Source organism: Meles meles, chromosome 3 (genome assembly GCF_922984935.1).
Source record: "Meles meles chromosome 3, mMelMel3.1 paternal haplotype, whole genome shotgun sequence".
NCBI lineage: Eukaryota > Metazoa > Chordata > Mammalia > Carnivora > Mustelidae > Meles > Meles meles.
The window spans coordinates 73,238,199-73,256,088 of NC_060068.1; the positions used below are offsets into that span (position 1 = coordinate 73,238,199).

Sequence of the window (17,890 nt, forward strand, 5' to 3'; positions counted from 1 at the left end):
GTACTCCTTTATGCACCCTGGCTAAATACTCATACTTACCTCTGTAAGTCAGATGAAGTAATTGAGTCTTAGTCATTAGATCTACCCTCTACAACACACCCACTAACGCTCTGCTGGATCTTGGGAAAAAAGCAAACTTAAAGTATTTAATGCTGCCTATTTGCAGAAGAGGTCCAAGAAAAGCTGCCCTTGCTGTCTTGGTTGAGAGAGGAGGAGGAGCGGCTGCTGCTGGTGCTGAGGTCCAAAGAGAGACACACTGGAGTGGGGCTGCTGAGACTGAGTGAGATACAGATTGTCACCCACAGATGCTGCAACAGCTTGGGGTCCACATGGACCCTCTGCTTGAGCGTGTAATGAACCAAGGAGGCTCAAACCCAGCAGCTATCCACATGCAGTAGAATATATTCAAAGAGATGACAGGTGGATGTCTCAGCATAACAGATTTGTCCTGGACTGTAAAGACAATGAACCCAATGTACTGTTTGTGGGGGGAATCTATGGTACAGTTGATGCACCAATATGAAATATGGCAAGAGCTTTTTTCCCCACTTCACATAAGAAATTTTGGAATTGGAAGAGATGCAACAAGACTTGTCTCATGCAGACTCAAGGATGGAGAACTGGGGAATATTAAACCCAAGGTCATTGTTGTCTGGGAAGGAACAAACAAGCATGAATTCATGGCAGAAGTAGCAGATGGAATTGAGGCTATCATACAACTTATCAACTCAAGGTAGCTGCAGTACAGAATCTTTGTACTGGGTTTGTTTCCTTGGGGCGAGAAGCCCAACCGTTTGAGGCAAAAGAATGCCAAGGTGAACCAACTCCTTACATTTTCCCTGCTGAAACTTGCCCGTGTTCAGCACTGCATACTGATAGGGTTTTGGGCACTGAGAGTGTGCCTTCTCCACCTACCACACATTGGATTTTCTGCATCTCACAGGGGGGCAGTTAGACAACATTCTGCAAACCCCCGTGTGAACTCATTATGCAGTTGTTAGAGGAAACACCTGCCAAGAAACAAAACACCATTGCTTGACTGGCTCCCATCAGTGTTTAAGAGCACCCAGGTGTCCTCAGATTGGTTATATCACTGATACTACAGAATCCCTCTCTTAAGGCACTTTGCATCATATAGAATGTTCCTGTATGTTCATATCTAGTGTTTGAAGGGCAGTAGGCATTTAAACTTGTCCTGCACATAGGAGGTTTGCTTGACACGGGAGAAAAATTAGTCAAGCAAGACTGTTGCTTAAATTTGTTTGAAACCAAAAGGGGACTTTTTAGTCATGTGTGTGACACATTCATTGAATTATCACTGTTTTCCCCAAGACAATATCAAGCCTAGGTACTGAACCAAATGAAGATTTTTTTCTTGGCCATTGTTTCTGTAGTTTATGTCATACATAGTAATGATCAGGATCACATTTACTTGGCTTTAAAATAGATTGTTTTTCCAGTTATTAAAGTTCATAATTTAGCCTTTTATTTTTATTTTCCTTTATTTGTAAGTATTCACATCATTTTCTTAACACACATCATTAGATTGAACATGCTTGTCATTCAAAAAAGGGGGATATTATAGTTACAAATGAATTTGTTCTACTCTCTTAATCTTTCCCCTGTTTAGTAGTGGAAGACAGGTTTTGCCCCATTTGGGGGAATCTGTGGAACATATTGTATTTATGCTGCTGAATACCATATCTATAATAAACCCATGCATACTGCTTTTCCTCCAGAAGAAAGGGCGTAGGGGAAGGGGTAGGGAGAAGACTGGAAAAGGCATCCAACATCTTGCCCAAAGTCATTCTAAAACAATACTTAATAAATTGAATATACATGAACTTTTACTTTCTTCCTAAACTACTGTTCACATTATGTAGAATATAAACATTTTTACATTTATGAAAATTTTTCTAATACGTAGGCTATTCTAAATCATATAATTTGAAATATCTTAATGATAACCTATAGCTTTTAGAACTAGTGATTTAGGGATGCCCTGGTGGCTCAGTGAATTATGCAGCTGCCTTTGGGTCAGGTCATGATCCCAGCGTGCTGGGATCTGGCTCCTTGCTCATTGTGGAGTCTGCTTCTCCCTCTGCCAGCTGCTCTCCCTGCCTGTTCTCTTTCTCTCTCTGACAAATAAATAAACAAAATCTTTTTTTTTTAAGATAATGAATTAAGTTAGATTATGTAACTAGTTCATCTAAAATAAATACATCTTTTTTCTTTAAAGATTTTTAAAGAGAGAGAGCAGGCATGGAGGGAAGGGGTGGAGGAAGAAGGAGAGAATCTCAAGCAGGCTCTGAGCTAAACCCAGAGCCCAATGCAGTGCTTGATCCCATGACCTTGAGATATGACCTGAGCCAAAATCAAGAATTGGATGCTTAACCAACTGAACCACCCAGGCACCCCATAAATACATCTTTTATATGTAATCATTGGAAACTCAAAATGATGAAGGAAAACTAAATGCTATAAAATTTTGAATGTATTTCTTCTGTATATATATATATATATATATATATATATATGTATTTTTTTAGTTGTAATGGAAAAAAGCTCTATATATATCTTAAAAAGTTGCAAGAGAATAATTTTCAGAACAGAAAAATGAAATTAGTGTTTCAATTATTTTCTTTCTGTATGTATTTTCTCTGCTATTTTGAATTCATGAGTAATGGAATTTAAAGATTTCTGCCAAACATAAACTATCTTTTATTTTTACTTTTTTCTGAGCTAATATTTATCTTTCTGAACTACTTATTAAAAATTTTGAGCTAATCCTTACCTTTCTGAAATGATACCATTTTGTTGTGTTCAAGCAGATGAATGTAACTAACTTAGCCACTTTTTCTATAATTACCCTGTAATTAAGCAACATATAATGTTAATAAAAACAGAAAAGCTTGCAAAGTATTACTGGGAAAAGAAATGTCTGTTTCTGAGAGAGTGCCTCCATAAGTACAGAAGTATAATTGTGTTCTTTTTCACTGATCCTAGTCACAAATATCCACTCTTCCACACAGAAGTTATTGAGTATGGTTAAATATATTATTAATTCCAAAGTGACTATTTTTATAACCTTTACCAATGGTGGGAAATGGGTTATCATTTTCATACTTGCAGTTAAGGCTGCTTTGGGAAAAATATAGTATCTGTGCCAACCTAAGTAGAAACCTAGAAGTGGGACTTTGATATTGATTAAAATTTTATTATTCAAGAGATCCATCCCCTACATGAAATCTTTTCTTATCATTGCCTCTGAGAGAGAATAGTTTTTTGACACTTAATCATTAATATTACTTTAGCTTTCAGTAGTATAGGAGATGGATTTAGTCTCCTTATCAGAAAATCTACTGCTCAGCAAATGTTGAGTGCAAGCAGACTCAGTAAGTCTGACAGTGCAGCCACTAACCATAACTGATTTATACATGAGTAGCTTCCTAACCTACAGTGGTTCAACCATATTCTCTTGGGCACTTAAAATTTGGACACTTAAAGAATGAATTATTTAGTTCTGGTGGGTCAAAAGCAAACACTATATGCATATAATGAAAAGCCAGTTCACAGACAAGCGAAGCACAGAAAGATTGATTTTCATAGGTTCTATTTATTAGATAAAGACCCTCCTATATATATTAATTTTTTGAATATTCTAGATTCTTACTATAAATGGGTGATGACTTTTGTTAATTTACTTTTGTTAGTTGTTTTTATTTCTCAATCTATTATGAAAAATAATGTGTTTTCTCTTCAAATTAATATACAGTATTACAGTGTTCACTTTTCCAGTATTAAGCCAGCCTTGCATTCCTGAGATAAATGCCACTTATAAGGATGTTTTATGCCCTTTTTTATACTACTAGATTTATTTGCTAATATATGTTTTAAGGATTATTGATTATGAGGGGAAAATAGTTTGTATAGTAACTAAAAAAGATAGCACATTCTAGGAATTGTATCAGTTCTTTATTCATTGATTTTAGAGTTACTGAAAAGTTATTTTAGATTATAAAAAGTTATGTTTTATAAAACAGTCTACCTTATTACTAGAGCTCCACAATAAAATGATGGAGAAATGTATATTTTTGGGATGGCCAATGGCTAGTTCCATCATAGGAAAATTATGGAATAATTATGGAATATAAAGAATTGATTTTTACATGTCATAAAATATAATTGCATAATGTCAATAACAATGTGACCCTCAAGGTTAGCCATCATTTTAAAAAATTCTTGAGCCTCTATTATATGCTGGTTGGTGTTTAGCTGCTTCTGTTATCCTTATAATAACTCTGTGTTAGTTGTTTTTTACCACATAGAAAAAGACTGCATCTCAGAGAGAATTAACCACTTTCCCAAAAAGAACAAAATTGAAAAATAATGACATTGGTGAAATTCTTAGTCATTTTTATTGGGACATATCAAATATAAGAAAAGTAGCAAAAGATATGATTATAGTTGGGAGCAGCATAAGCAGTGATGTATAAGTCCTCTTTTTCCTCATTTCATTGCAATAAAATCTACCCTGCAGCATTCACAGCAAACCGGAGGTTGACAAACTAGGGTATGAGGACCAAAACCAGTCTTTTGCCTATTTTTGTTAGTCCATGAGCTCTGAATAGTTTCTGTATTTTTAAATGATCAAAAAAACATTAAAAATAATACTTGCTGAGACATGGGAAGTATACAAAATTCACATTTTAGTTTCCATAAATGAAGTTTTATTGGAACAGAGCCATGCCCATTTGTTTATGTGTTTATATGTTATTTATAGCTGATTTTGGACAATAATGGCAGAATTGAATAGATACAACAGACTTTAGGGCTCACAAAACATAAAATATTTAGTGTCTGGCCCTTAACGGAAAAAGTTTGTCAACTCTTTCTCTAGAATATTTATTATTCTCTGTGTATGTGTATTTATAAGAATGTGTATATGCATGCATTAAAAAAATATATGGTAAGTATTTTTCCCTTGCTGTAATAACTGTTTATTTTATTTTCAAGTGCACATTGCCTCAGTTGATATTCCCAATTTGTATTTGAGGTATTGGTATCATTGGATTGAATATTTCTTCATTTGAAAAGGAGAATACATGAGGGTGTTGGAATAAAGCTACTGCCATTAACCTGTCCAGATCTTTCTATCTTGATTCCAGATGCAATAAGAGGAAGCCTGATGTTTAGAATTACACTGACAACTTTTATCTGCAAATAGCTTTAAAACATACTCATTCAGAAGTTAAACCAATAATACATGTACAATTATAATTTAGAATATTTTTTGCAGCTGTTTCAACCACTGTTTTCCTAATAGTAAGAAAAAAACAAAGTTTTTAAGTTGCTTAGTTGTCAAAGAGACTACGGCTGTAACGGTGTTCTCCTATATATAATATTTGAAGAGGTGTCTAAAAATACCAAAACCAGTGATTTGGTAATTGAGGCAAATATTTGTAAACTTAAGTGTAAGCTGGTTGATTCAATTGTTGCTATCTTTATAACAATACTAAAAAGACACGTGACAATACAAAACACAACAGCAATTAAAGATACATTTCAAAAATTGTCCAATTTAGCAATATTTTCAAATGTTTATTTTCTTTGCTAAGATGCATACTTTGTCAGAAAATAAGTACATAAAGAATCAAAATACGGGTTTAAACTTGATCTATTGGAAGTAGTAGTTGTCTTAAATTTTCTTTCATTTAATTGTTGATCCTATTAAAAGTCGGTCTTTTTGATATGCATTATAGAAAGAAAGAGGAAATATATATATATATCTTAAAAAGGGACTTACAAGAATATGTACACTCCAATAACTTATGAGGTTGATCAATACTTAATATGTGGTCAAATTATATTTAAGAAAGATAACAAATGTATTTCTAGGGAAACAAGATAACTACAGAAGGGGCTTTTAAATATTGTTTATCTCTAAATATTATTTGGTAATAATTATCATATTGGTAAATATGATAAATATGATATAAATATCATATTGGTAAATTATCATATTATTAGTTGAAAGGAATAGTAACAGTATTTTAAATAGCTATTTTGCTGGGACAACCTAAATGTTTAATAATTTGTTACTTATGTAATATATTCTTTTAAGATGGAATATGTTTTTGAAATTTACAAGTTGTAGATACAAGAACAAAAAATCAAAAAAGGCATAGCCACTTCCAAGTATTTATAAAGTAATAAACATTTTTCTAAAATTTTTTAAAATACAAATATGAATATAGCTATTGTCAGTATTACCGAATGATAATATTTGAATTTTGGCATCAGGGTCCAGGTATAAGCACTCTGTTATACTACCTTTCAAAAATTAATATTTTTCTGTTGAATGCAATAGAAACAGAAAGCATGTGAAAAAATGTATGTAATGCTCATATCGATAACAGCATAAGATATTCATTTTCTTACACACAATTCTAAATTCTGTGCTGTCAGTACTTCTTATTGAATTGAAATTCTTATTTGAATAAGGAAGGCTTGTGAGTTTTGTAAACAAGAGTTATGTCAAACAAATCTATCCTGGGCCCAGCAGCAACAAGAATTTCTAGTGTCTGGATCTTGGTTTCTAATACTGTTTTCCAGTGAAAGGCACTTGAGCTCCTTGAAGAAGTGGCTGATTCCTTTACATACAATAGGAGACCGGAGTACCTTATAATGACAGAAAGAAAAAAGTACTATAAAATAAGACAAAACCTCACAGTGTTGGCGGGTTGGTATCTGAAAGGAACACAGTAGCCAACTAAATAGTTCCCAATGGCCAAAGCTGGAACAATTTGAGCAATAAAGTAGTAGTGGGTTATAACTCAAAGTATAAAATAAGTATCTCTGAGTCCATACTGATATAAACAAATTATTGAACAAATAAATGGAAGAAAAGGCAATGTCCTGTGCAGAATAATCTCAAATGATTGATGTGGATAATGTCTCCAAAGAGACAAAATACAACTCTATTTCTTAAGTGTGGGCGGTGGCACAGAGTGACCTCAAGTGACTTCTTTCTTGACCTCAGAATGTACAGCATAGAAAAAAGGGGGAAACAGTAACTTCACCATGGAGAGATCTGACAAATACTACCCAGACAAGTGGTCAAAGTTAATAGCAACACTGATAAATCATCTTCAGAGTATGTATGTACCCTTGATACAATGTAATGAAAATAGCACTTTAACTCCGTGGTCTTTCTCCTACAAACCTATATCTTGAGGCTAATCAGGAGAAAAAAATATCAGACAATTCTAAATTGAGGGCTATTCTAAAAAATATCTCACCACTATTTCTCAAAACTGTCAAAATGTTGAAAAAAAAAAAAAAAAGGAAGTCTGAGAAACTGTCACAGCCAAGAGTAGCCTAAGGAGACCTGATGACTAAATATAATGTTATAACCTGAATGGGATCTTGGAAAAGAATGAGGACATTGAGTAAACATTAAGGAGTCTGAGGTAAAAAAAAAGAATTTAATTAATAAAAATATAACAATATTAATTCATTATTTCTTTCAGTTGTTACAAATGTACAACACTATTATTGTAAGATTCTAATAATAGGGGAACTAGATGAGTATGTGGGGATTCTCTGTACTATCATCATAATTGTGTTAAAAATAAAATTATTCTAAAAGGAAAATATTTATTTTAAAAATCAACACCAATTTCAGCAATAAAATTTCTGCAATGTCCAATTCTAAAATTATATATATTCTTATCATGGCTGTATGAGATAGCTACTATTGGTATTTACATTTTATAGCTGAGGTAACTGAGGCACAAACATGCTAAATAATCTGCCCAATCTCAAAATACTAGTAAAGAGAAGAGGTAAGATTTGAACTCATGGAGTATGAGTTCACATTCTCAACTAGTATTTTATATTTGTTCTCATGTATTATGCATTTATTTTACCCCGAACAAACACCCACAATTTCAGTGGTTTCTTAGTCATCATATCTAGCCAAGGTCAGACATCAACTGTTTCATCAGGAGCAGGATTTAGGCTAAGATTTAGATATAGTATCAATTAAGAAATCACATTATTACAGTAGTAAAATGTTCTCAAGGATGATTTTAACATACAAAATAAATCAAGGTTATACAGCATGTTAAGAGAATGAAGGATAAAGTGACATCATTTGATAAAATTCAACATTCTTTCATGATTAAAAAAAAAACCTCTCAACAAAGTAGGAATAAAAGGAAACTACCTCAAAATAATAAAAGTGATATATGAAAAGCTCATAAGTCCTCACATCCACTGGTGAAAGACTGAAAGCTTTTCCTATAAGATCAGAAGCAGGAGTTTACTTAATAAACACGGGTCTCTACTCTCTCTACCTCTGTTGAACACAGCAGTACAAGAACCAGCCAGAATAAGTAAACAAAATAATAATAATAGTAGTAAAGTCCAAATTGGGAAGGAAAAAGTAAACAATCATGAAGAAGACAAGATCTTATATAGAATCCACAGCTGTTAAAACTAATGAGCAATTTCAGTTGCAGGATACAAAATCAAAAATACCAGTTCTGTTTCTACACACTAACAATAACTTACCTGAAAAAGAAATTGAGAAAACAATTTTATTTACAATATCACCAAAAAAGAATAAAGTATTTAGAAATAAATTTAATCCAGGGGCACAAATTGTGTAACACTGAATACTGAAAATCATTGCTAAAAAGAAATCAAAGGAGATGCAAATAAATGTAACAATTCTTTGTTCATGTATTGGAACTAAATATTGTTCAATTATCAATACCACCCAATGTAATCTACAAATTTAATACAATCTCTATCAAAATTTCAATGATCTTTTTTTAGAAATAGAAAAATTCACCCCAAAATTCGTATGTATAACTGAAATAACTCTAAAAAAGAAGAAAAAATTTGGATCCTCATGCTTTGATTTCCAAAATGCTACCAAACAACAGTAATTAAGATGGTGTTGTACCATCAGAAAGATAGACATATAAGCCAATGGAATAGAAAGGGCAGAAATACACCCTTGTATATACGGTCAAATGATTTTTGACAAGGGTGTCAAGACTACCTAATGGGGAAAGGAAAGTGTCTTTAGCAAGTAGTGATGGGAAACTATATACCTACAGGCAGAAAAATGAAATCAGACTTTTACCTTACACAATATATAAAAATTAACCCAAAACAGATTAAAGACAAACATAATACCAAAAATTATAAAATTCTTAAAAGAAAACATAGGGAAAAAACTTCAGGGTATAGGATTCAGTTGTGTTTTTATAGGATAGGACCCCAAAAGCTAAGGTCACAAAACAAAAAATAGACAACTGGGAATAAATCAAACTTAAAAACTACTGTGTAACAAACAAAAAAATCAATAGCTTGAAAAGACAACCTTCAATAAAGGAAAAAATAATGTCAAATTATGTTAATCTCCAGAATATATAATGTGCTCATACAACTCAACAACAAAAATACAAATAACCCAATTGAAGAATGAGCAAGAACTAGAACAGACAATTCAAAGAATATACACAAGTAGCCAATAAGCATATGAAAAAATGCTCAACATCATTAGTTACAGGAGAAATGCAAATCAAAACCACAATGAGATAGTATGGCCACTATCAAAAGAAGAGAAAATAAGTGTCAGTGAGTATGTAGAGAAACTGGAACATTTTTACACTGTTGGTGGGTATGTAAAGTGTTGCAGCCATTATGAAACAGTGTGGAGATTCCTCCAAAGATAGAACTACTGTATGATTCAGCAATCCTACTTCTCAATATATATTCAAATAATTGAACTCAAGATCTCAAGTGATAACTGTGCTTCCACAGTCATTGCAGCATTAATCAAAATAGTCAAGATGAGGAAATAACCTAAGAATCCACTGACAGATGAATGGATAAAGAAAATGTGACTTATACATATGGGATATCATAAAGCCTTAGTAAATAAGGAAATGCTACAGCATGAAAGAACTTGGAGGATATTATTCTGCATGGAATAAGCCAGTCACCAAAGATCAAATACTGTATGATTCCACTCAAATGAAGTATCTAAAGTAGTAAGAATCATTTAAACAGAAAGTTAAATTGTGATTGCCAGGGGTTTGGGGGAAATTGGAAGGAAAATTAGTGTTTCATGGGTATAAAGTCAGTTTTGCAAGATGAAAATCTCTAGAATCTGTTGCAAAGGAATATGAATATATTCAACAGTAAGGAACTATATACTTAAACATTGTTAGGATGGCAAATTTCATGTTATATGCTCTTTACCATAATAATAGTTGTAAATATTTACTAGAAACCTCTTTCTTCTTGTGATGTGACAACTTTTAGGATCTCCTCCCTTAGTGACTTTTTTTTTCTTCAAGATTTTATTTATTTATTTGACAGAGAGAGATCACAAGTAGGCAAAGAGGCAGGTGGGGGTCAGGGGGAAGCAAGCTCCCCGCTGAGCAGAAAGCCCAATGCGGGGCTCCAACCCAGGACGCTAGGATCATGACCTGAGCTGAAGGCAGAGGCCTTAACCCACTCAGCCACCCAGGTGCCCCACCCTTAGTGACTTTTAAATATATCATTGAACAATGTTAACTGTAGTCATCATGTTGTACATTAAATCCCCATCATTTATCTGATAACTAGAAGTTTGTAACTTTTGAGCCCCTACATCCAATTTCCTCAGCCTTCAACCCCTTACCTCTGTAACCACAAATCTTATTTATTTTTCTAAGAGTTTGTTTAGATTCCACATATGAGTGATATTGTACAATGTTTGTCTGACTTATTTCATTTAATGTAATTCCCTCCAGGACTGTTGATGTTGTCACAAAATGGCACAGTTTTCTTCTTTTTTTTGGCTAAATAGTATTCCACTGTATACCATGTTTTCTTTATCCATTTATATGTTGATGAACACTGAAGTTGTTTCCATGTATTGGCTATTGTAAACAATGTTGCAGTGAAAATTGGGGTGCAGACATCTCTTTGAGGTCCTCGTTTCCTTTGGTTATAAACCTAGAAGTGGGGTTGCTGGATCACACAGTGATTTTATTTATTTACTTATTTATTTGACAGAGAGAGACACAGAGAGACAGGGAACTCAAGCAGGGAGAGTAGGAGAGGGAGAACCAGGCTTCCTGCCAAGCAGGGAGCCCAATGTGGGTCTCGATTCCAAGACCTGAGCCAAAGGCAGATGCTTAATAGACTGATCCATGCAGACGCCCTAGTGGTTCTATTTTTAATATTTTGAAGAGCCTCAATACTGTTGTCCATTATGACTTTACCAGTTCACAGTCCGAGCATGAGTTTCCTTTTCTCCACATCCTCAACAGCATTTGTTTTTTCTTGTCTTTTGAAAATATCTCTTCCATGTGAAGTGGTATCTCATTGTGGCTTTGATTTTCTAACTGGCAATATTGAACAACTCTTCATGTACCTGTTGTCCAAAGGAATATTATCTTTGGAAAAATGTTTATTCAGGTTCTTTGCCCATTTTTAAAATGAATTATTTTGGGGTGTTTTTTTTTTGTTTTTACTTCTTTTTCTTTTGCTATTCAGTTTTATAAGTTCCTTATATTTTTTGGATATTAACCTTATATCAGATATATGATTTCCAAATATTACCTCTCATTCAGTATATTGCCTTTTCATTTTGTTGATTGTTTTGCTGTGCAGAAGATTTTAGTTTGAAGCTTGTTTATTTTTTATTTACATGTGAATATCAAGTTTTTTTCAGCACCATTTATTGAAGAGACTGTCTTTTATCCACTGAATATTTGTAGCTCCCTTGTCTAGTATTAGTTGACCAAACTTGTCTGTTTTTTCTGGGCTGGGTGTAATTACCCCTTTTTAAGATGCTAAAGCAGACACAATGATGTTGAGTGCTTTAAATAATTTACTTATCATTCTTGATGCTTCTGATGAATTTAAGTTGTAAAACAGCTAAAAATTATACCTATATCTAGGGAGCTAGTACCCAGTGTATAAGATAAATGACTCCATTAGCTTTTTATAAAGAATAATTTGGAGACATATAATTACTGTCATTAACAAATTCCATTCTCAGCTCAAATGCCAGCTCCTCAGAAAGATTGTCTTTAACATCCATCATAAAGTAGCCTCTCCTACTACTCTCTCCCTGTCTGTTTTATTTTCTTCCTGATACTTATAGTAGATTTGTTTTATCTATTTTATTTTTAGTTTATGCCTTTACTTCAGAATATAAGTTCCTTATTAGTAGGGACCTTGTCTGTCTTCTTTATCTCTGTATTCTCAATATGTAACTAATGTTTATCATATGGTTGGTATTCCATATATTTGTGGATTAAATTAGTGAATTTTAAGAAAGGCAAAATAGATTTATCCTATTCTACTTTTTTTTCACATAGTATTCAGGCTGTGGATTAGCCTAAATCATTCCTCAAAGAATGCTGTCTGTCAGGTTGTTTTTTTTTTTAATATTATTTGTTTAGAAAAACGTAATGTCCATTGAAAGGGTCACTTAATGTGATACTCCAAGAGAAACCCTTAGGTGAAATCTCTGTATTTATGTGCATGCAGAGGTTGCAAATTACTAACCAACGTTCATTCTCTTCTTTCTTTTTCATAAGAGATCTAAACTGTAGTTAGGGTAGACATGCTTTGGGCTAAAAGTATTATTCACTAGCCTTCCTTGCAGTTAGGTGTGGCTACATGACTTTTTTTAACCCTGCTTTAATGAACTACAATGAGAGATGTGTTTGGGCTTTCCAAGAATGCTTCCTAAGGAATTCCTAGTAGCTTCTTAATGTTTAAGCTTAGAAAAATGATTTTTAGGAACAGCTGAGTGGCACAGTTGGTTGAACCTCCAGCTTGGTTTCAGCTCAGGTGGTTATCTCAGAGTCATGAGATGGAGCCCCAGCTTGGGCTCTGCACTCAGCGTGGAGTTTGCTTGAGATTCTCTGTCCCTCTCCCTCTGCCCCTCCTGCTCATGCTCTCTCTCTCTCTCAAATAGATAAATAAATAAATAATAAATAAATATTTAAAACAATTATTTTATATTTATCTTCATTTCTAATACAAGCATTCAAAGCTACAAATTTCCCTGTAAACATTAGTTTTGCAACTTCCCACAATTTTTTGTATGTTTTCATATTTTATTATCCACCTGCATTTTCAATGTTGTCTTTGAGTTATCAATCTTATTCAGTTTAACTCACTTCCATCAATGTCAGTGCCTGCCCACAATGAAAGATATTGATCATATGTTCAATGAAATATTTAAATAATGCTTTAATGAAAAGTATCTTGACTTAAGTTATATTCAAATTGACTGCCATGAAAACTTCAAACGTTTCTCCTTGTCAGGAGCCTACTAAGTATGCTAAATGTAATTTTGTCAGCAATGAATTATGCAAAGCTAAAATAAAATTTCTAAAATTTACAAAGATAAATTTAAACTGCAATTTAAGAACGTACAAGAAAAGATTAAGGGAGTAGCAATCTCTCTTTGCAAGTTACAGTGACCGGGTGAGAAGATTGTATATCTATGTATGAGTCAATGCCCTGTCAGAGCTTTTTTTTTTTTTTTTGTCAGTAAAATCATTTTGCCTGAAGCTTTTCCCTTACAAAAAGTTCTTAAAGGAATTTCATATGTCCAGTTGCTTTAAGAGGAATTTGGTAGTTAAGCTAAATGATTATTAAAAAAAAAAAAAACAACTAGGTTTCAAAATTCTTTGAAAATCATATGAAATAATTTTATTGTATTTTATGTTTAATATAACATATGCAAAATAAATACAACTTAAAAATATTTCTAAAACAGATGGATAATCATGTTAAAATGTAATCTCATTTTAGAATACACATTTTTAATGAGATAGATGATATATAGAGACTTAAGATGCTTTCAATGGGAGTAAGACAGCAGGAATTTAAGGTGGCTAAATCCCTATCTATTTTTTTAATATTTTATTTATTTATTTGACAGACAGAGATCACAATTAGGCAGAGAGGCAGGCAGAAAGAGAGAGGGGGGTGAGCAGTCTCCCTGCTTAGCGGAGAGCCCAATGTGGGGCTTAATCCCAGGACCCAGGGATCATGACTGGAGTCGAAGGCAGAGACTTTAACCCACTGAGCCACCCAGGTGTCTCTCCCTATCTAAATAATAGACATATATTGGTAAATTCTAAAATGGAGTTATCCAGTAATGATAGACTATACATGCTATATATTGCAGATAACCAGAAGACATGTCTAAAACAGTATCAGCAAGTGCCTCTATGGAACAGAATCAGAGAGTAGGTCAGAGGACTTTTGAATTTTGTGAAATATATACTTTCAGTGAATTTTTAGAATATAAGCATTTTTTATTGGTAAAATAAAAGGAAATTTTAAGAGGTTAAATATTCATATTTTATCAACAGCAGGGCTTTATCAAAAATATTTGAAATGTTAGTATAACTAACAATTTATTAGATTCAAAATAGCAATTACACATATGACCAACTCTAAATTATTATGTATAATTGCTTTATACAATTGATTTAAAGAAAATTATAAAGAAAAACAATCACATTTTGAAAGAGAAAGTATCAGAAAAGGCATATCTTTGGTGATACCTAATTTTTCCGTACCATTTTTCAGACTATGTCAGACATATAAGCAATAGTACAAGTTGTTGAATTTTACAGTATTATGTATCATTAAAAGCATTCACCTTTCCCCCAAGAGTCCTTGGGGAAGTGTCTGTCAATGGAAAGAGAATGGCATCACCACAGAAGAGAGTCAGGACATTAGAGCAAAGAAGAAAAAAATCACATTTAACAAGAGCAAACTGCTAAGCAATTTAATTTGGAAAAATCAAAATTAACATTCAGAGATTAAAATAAAATGACTCTCTTCGTAAGGACATGTATGCACAGACACACACACACACACTGCATCACCTCACATGATGTAATTATGAACTAGTTTTTACATATACACATTGACCAGGGGATAAAAGTTCAGTTTCTTACATTTTGAAAATATGCTTTAAGTTTCTACATTATGTTAATAAAAATAAACAAATTATATAAATGTGTTAATGTGAAGTCCTTTCATTTTTATCTGTAAAGCAAGGTATACACAGCTTTATTTGTTGTATACTTCATGTGTCTAAATAAAGTTTTAGATTTATCAGTCTTTTAATATTTAAACTAAGTTATTCTTCATACCTGAATATAAAGAAATAGAAATATATTTTACAGTGTTTATTCTAATAGTATAAAAAAATAGGGAAATATTAAAAATAAAAGCCACCAAATGAAGTATATGTTAAACTTATTTAAATATCACATATTTTAACTCAGTTTGCAGTTTGAAAATTTCCATATGCTGAATCACTCAAATATGCATGGACACTGAAGTTCATTTTAACATAATACCAACACTAATTAACATTTAGACTACTGCATCAAGTTTAAGATTTCCTCTCAGTTTTTTTTTCTTTCTGAAATGTATCTTCTAAATACTAGTGAGTATACAAAATACTGTGCTTCAAAATTACTTGAAATAATAATTTCCAAATGCTTATGTCGCCAAACTGATATAAAAATACATTTGTTTTTGTTCGTTTTCAAATGTTAGCCATTGCTTTTTTATTTAATTTTACTTTTTGATTATATGTTTTCATACGATGTATTCAAATCTACATCTATAAAAAGATACTTTTGGACAACTCTCTCTTTCATCTCTATCATATCCACCTGTTCTGAATCCCAGCATTTTTCCCCCCACTGTCAGTATTTCCTGTCACAAATGAAAGCAGACACACATACATATACACTTACATATATGTGTATATAAATGTTCTACCTTTTGTTTAAAAAAGTAAAGGTATTTGCAAATGGTAGAATACTATGCATATATCATCTTTACCCTACTCTATATTAATTTAAAAGTAAATCCAGATAATTATTTCATGACAGGATACAAAGAATTTTTCATTTTATGGCATAATCCCATTCAGTAGATGTACTATTATGGTTATTCATTCAGGCCTCTATCAATGAGTGTGGGTTGGTTTTGAGCTTGTGAAATATCTGTAAATACTATAATGAATAATCTGGTCATAATTCTTTTTTCAAATTTGCCAGTGTATTTTCTGACAGATTCTCAGTGGTGGGATTTTCAACGGCTAAATACATAAATATATAATTTTCTAAATATGTTTAATTTTCCCCAAAGGCATTAATTTGGCATTCCCATTAACAGTATATCAGAAATTTTCATCTCTCATAACTTCCTAATTAGATGACGATGTTTTTGATGATTGATTTTATATATCAGCCTGACTGGCCACAAGTTACCCAGATTAAGTATTATTTCTAGGTGGTACCTGTGAAGATGTTTCTGAGTGAGACTAGCATTTGAATTGGTGGACTCAGTAGAGGGTCCTCCCCAATGTGTGGGGATACCATTGAATCTGTTGAGGGCCTAAGGAGAACAAATGTCCAAGAAAGGAAGAATTTGCTCCTTTTTGCTTCCTGCCTGCCACCTTGAGTTGGAACCTCTCATTTTCTTCAACTCTTGGAATGGAATTTAAACCATCAGCTCCTCTGGTTTTCAAGCCTTCTGACTTAGACCAAATTACACCACTGGCTTCCCTGGATCTCTAGCCTACAGAGGCAGATTGTGGGATGAATTCTCAGTCTCCATAAATGTGTGATCTAATCCCTCATAATAAAATCTCCATCTCAGCTACACAGTATCATGCTAAGCAAAATAAGTCATCAAAGAAAGACAAATAACATATCATTTCACTCATATGTAGAATTTAAAAAACAAAGCAAATGAACAAGGGGTGGGGGGGTGCAGAGAGAGAGAGCAAGGAAGATAAGCCAAGAAACAGATAGTTTTCAGCCCAAGTTGTCATTACAATCACCTGTGGGCTTTTTAAAATTACATAGATACCTGGACCCTAACTCAATCCTTTTGAATCAGAATCTTGGGTCTAGATTGTAGACACTATCACTTTTTAGAAACTCTTGGGAAGTTGTGGTATGGAGCTAGCATTGAAAATCTCCTGTTTAAAGAATAGAAAAAGTACATAAAAATTGTTGAAACAATTAGTCATTCATTTATCTTAGAAAAAGTTGAATTGGTTGAATTCAGTATGAAGGTCAAGGCAGAATCCTGGTTATTTTAGAACATCAATTGTTGGGTGTTGAGAGGCAAGAGCAGATGTAGTCATTGCCATACAGGTGAAATCTGGGAGAGCTTCTCCCTATGAGATGAGAGTATTTTTCACTGATGGGTAGAATTACATTAGTTCTTTAGGAATGATTGAATCAAACAGATGGTTAATGAATGAGCATGAAATTAAGTTGTGACTTACCTTTTGGTTCATAAGATTAGATGTGAGTGCAAGCAAAGCAGAGAGACGTTGAGTAAAGTTGCATTTAATAGAGGGATCCTGTGGACTGAGTTGTGTCCCCACACATTCATTTGTTGAAGCTTCAGTGTATGGAGGCAGGACATTTGGACAGTAATTAGATTTAGATAAACTCATAAGGGAGGAGGCCCTCCTGATGAAATTAGAGCCTTCAAAAGAAGAGACACCAGAATGCTTCTTCCTCTCCCTCTCCTTCCCGGCTTCCCTCTCCCTCTCCCACTTTCTCCTCTTCTCCCTCCAACATAGGTAGAAAGCAGCCTTCTACAAAGGTAGAAAGCTCTCACCAGAACTCAACCGTGCTGTCCCCCTAATCTCAGACTTCCATCTTCCAGAACTGTAAGAAATAGATTTCTTTAAGTCGCCCAATCTTTCTTATGGCAACTTAAGCTAACTAGTTCCTTTATATAGAAGTTAAAAAATTATACTACATCATAGAGCATGGGGAGACTTGGAAATACCAAACATCTC

General features: G+C 33.2%; 1 pseudogene; it reads left to right on the forward strand.

Annotated features, from left to right (window-relative positions):
- The first annotated feature begins 353 nt into the window (after positions 1 to 353).
- LOC123939085 lies at positions 354 to 737 on the forward strand (annotated as a pseudogene).
- The last annotated feature ends 17,153 nt before the right edge of the window (positions 738 to 17,890 follow it).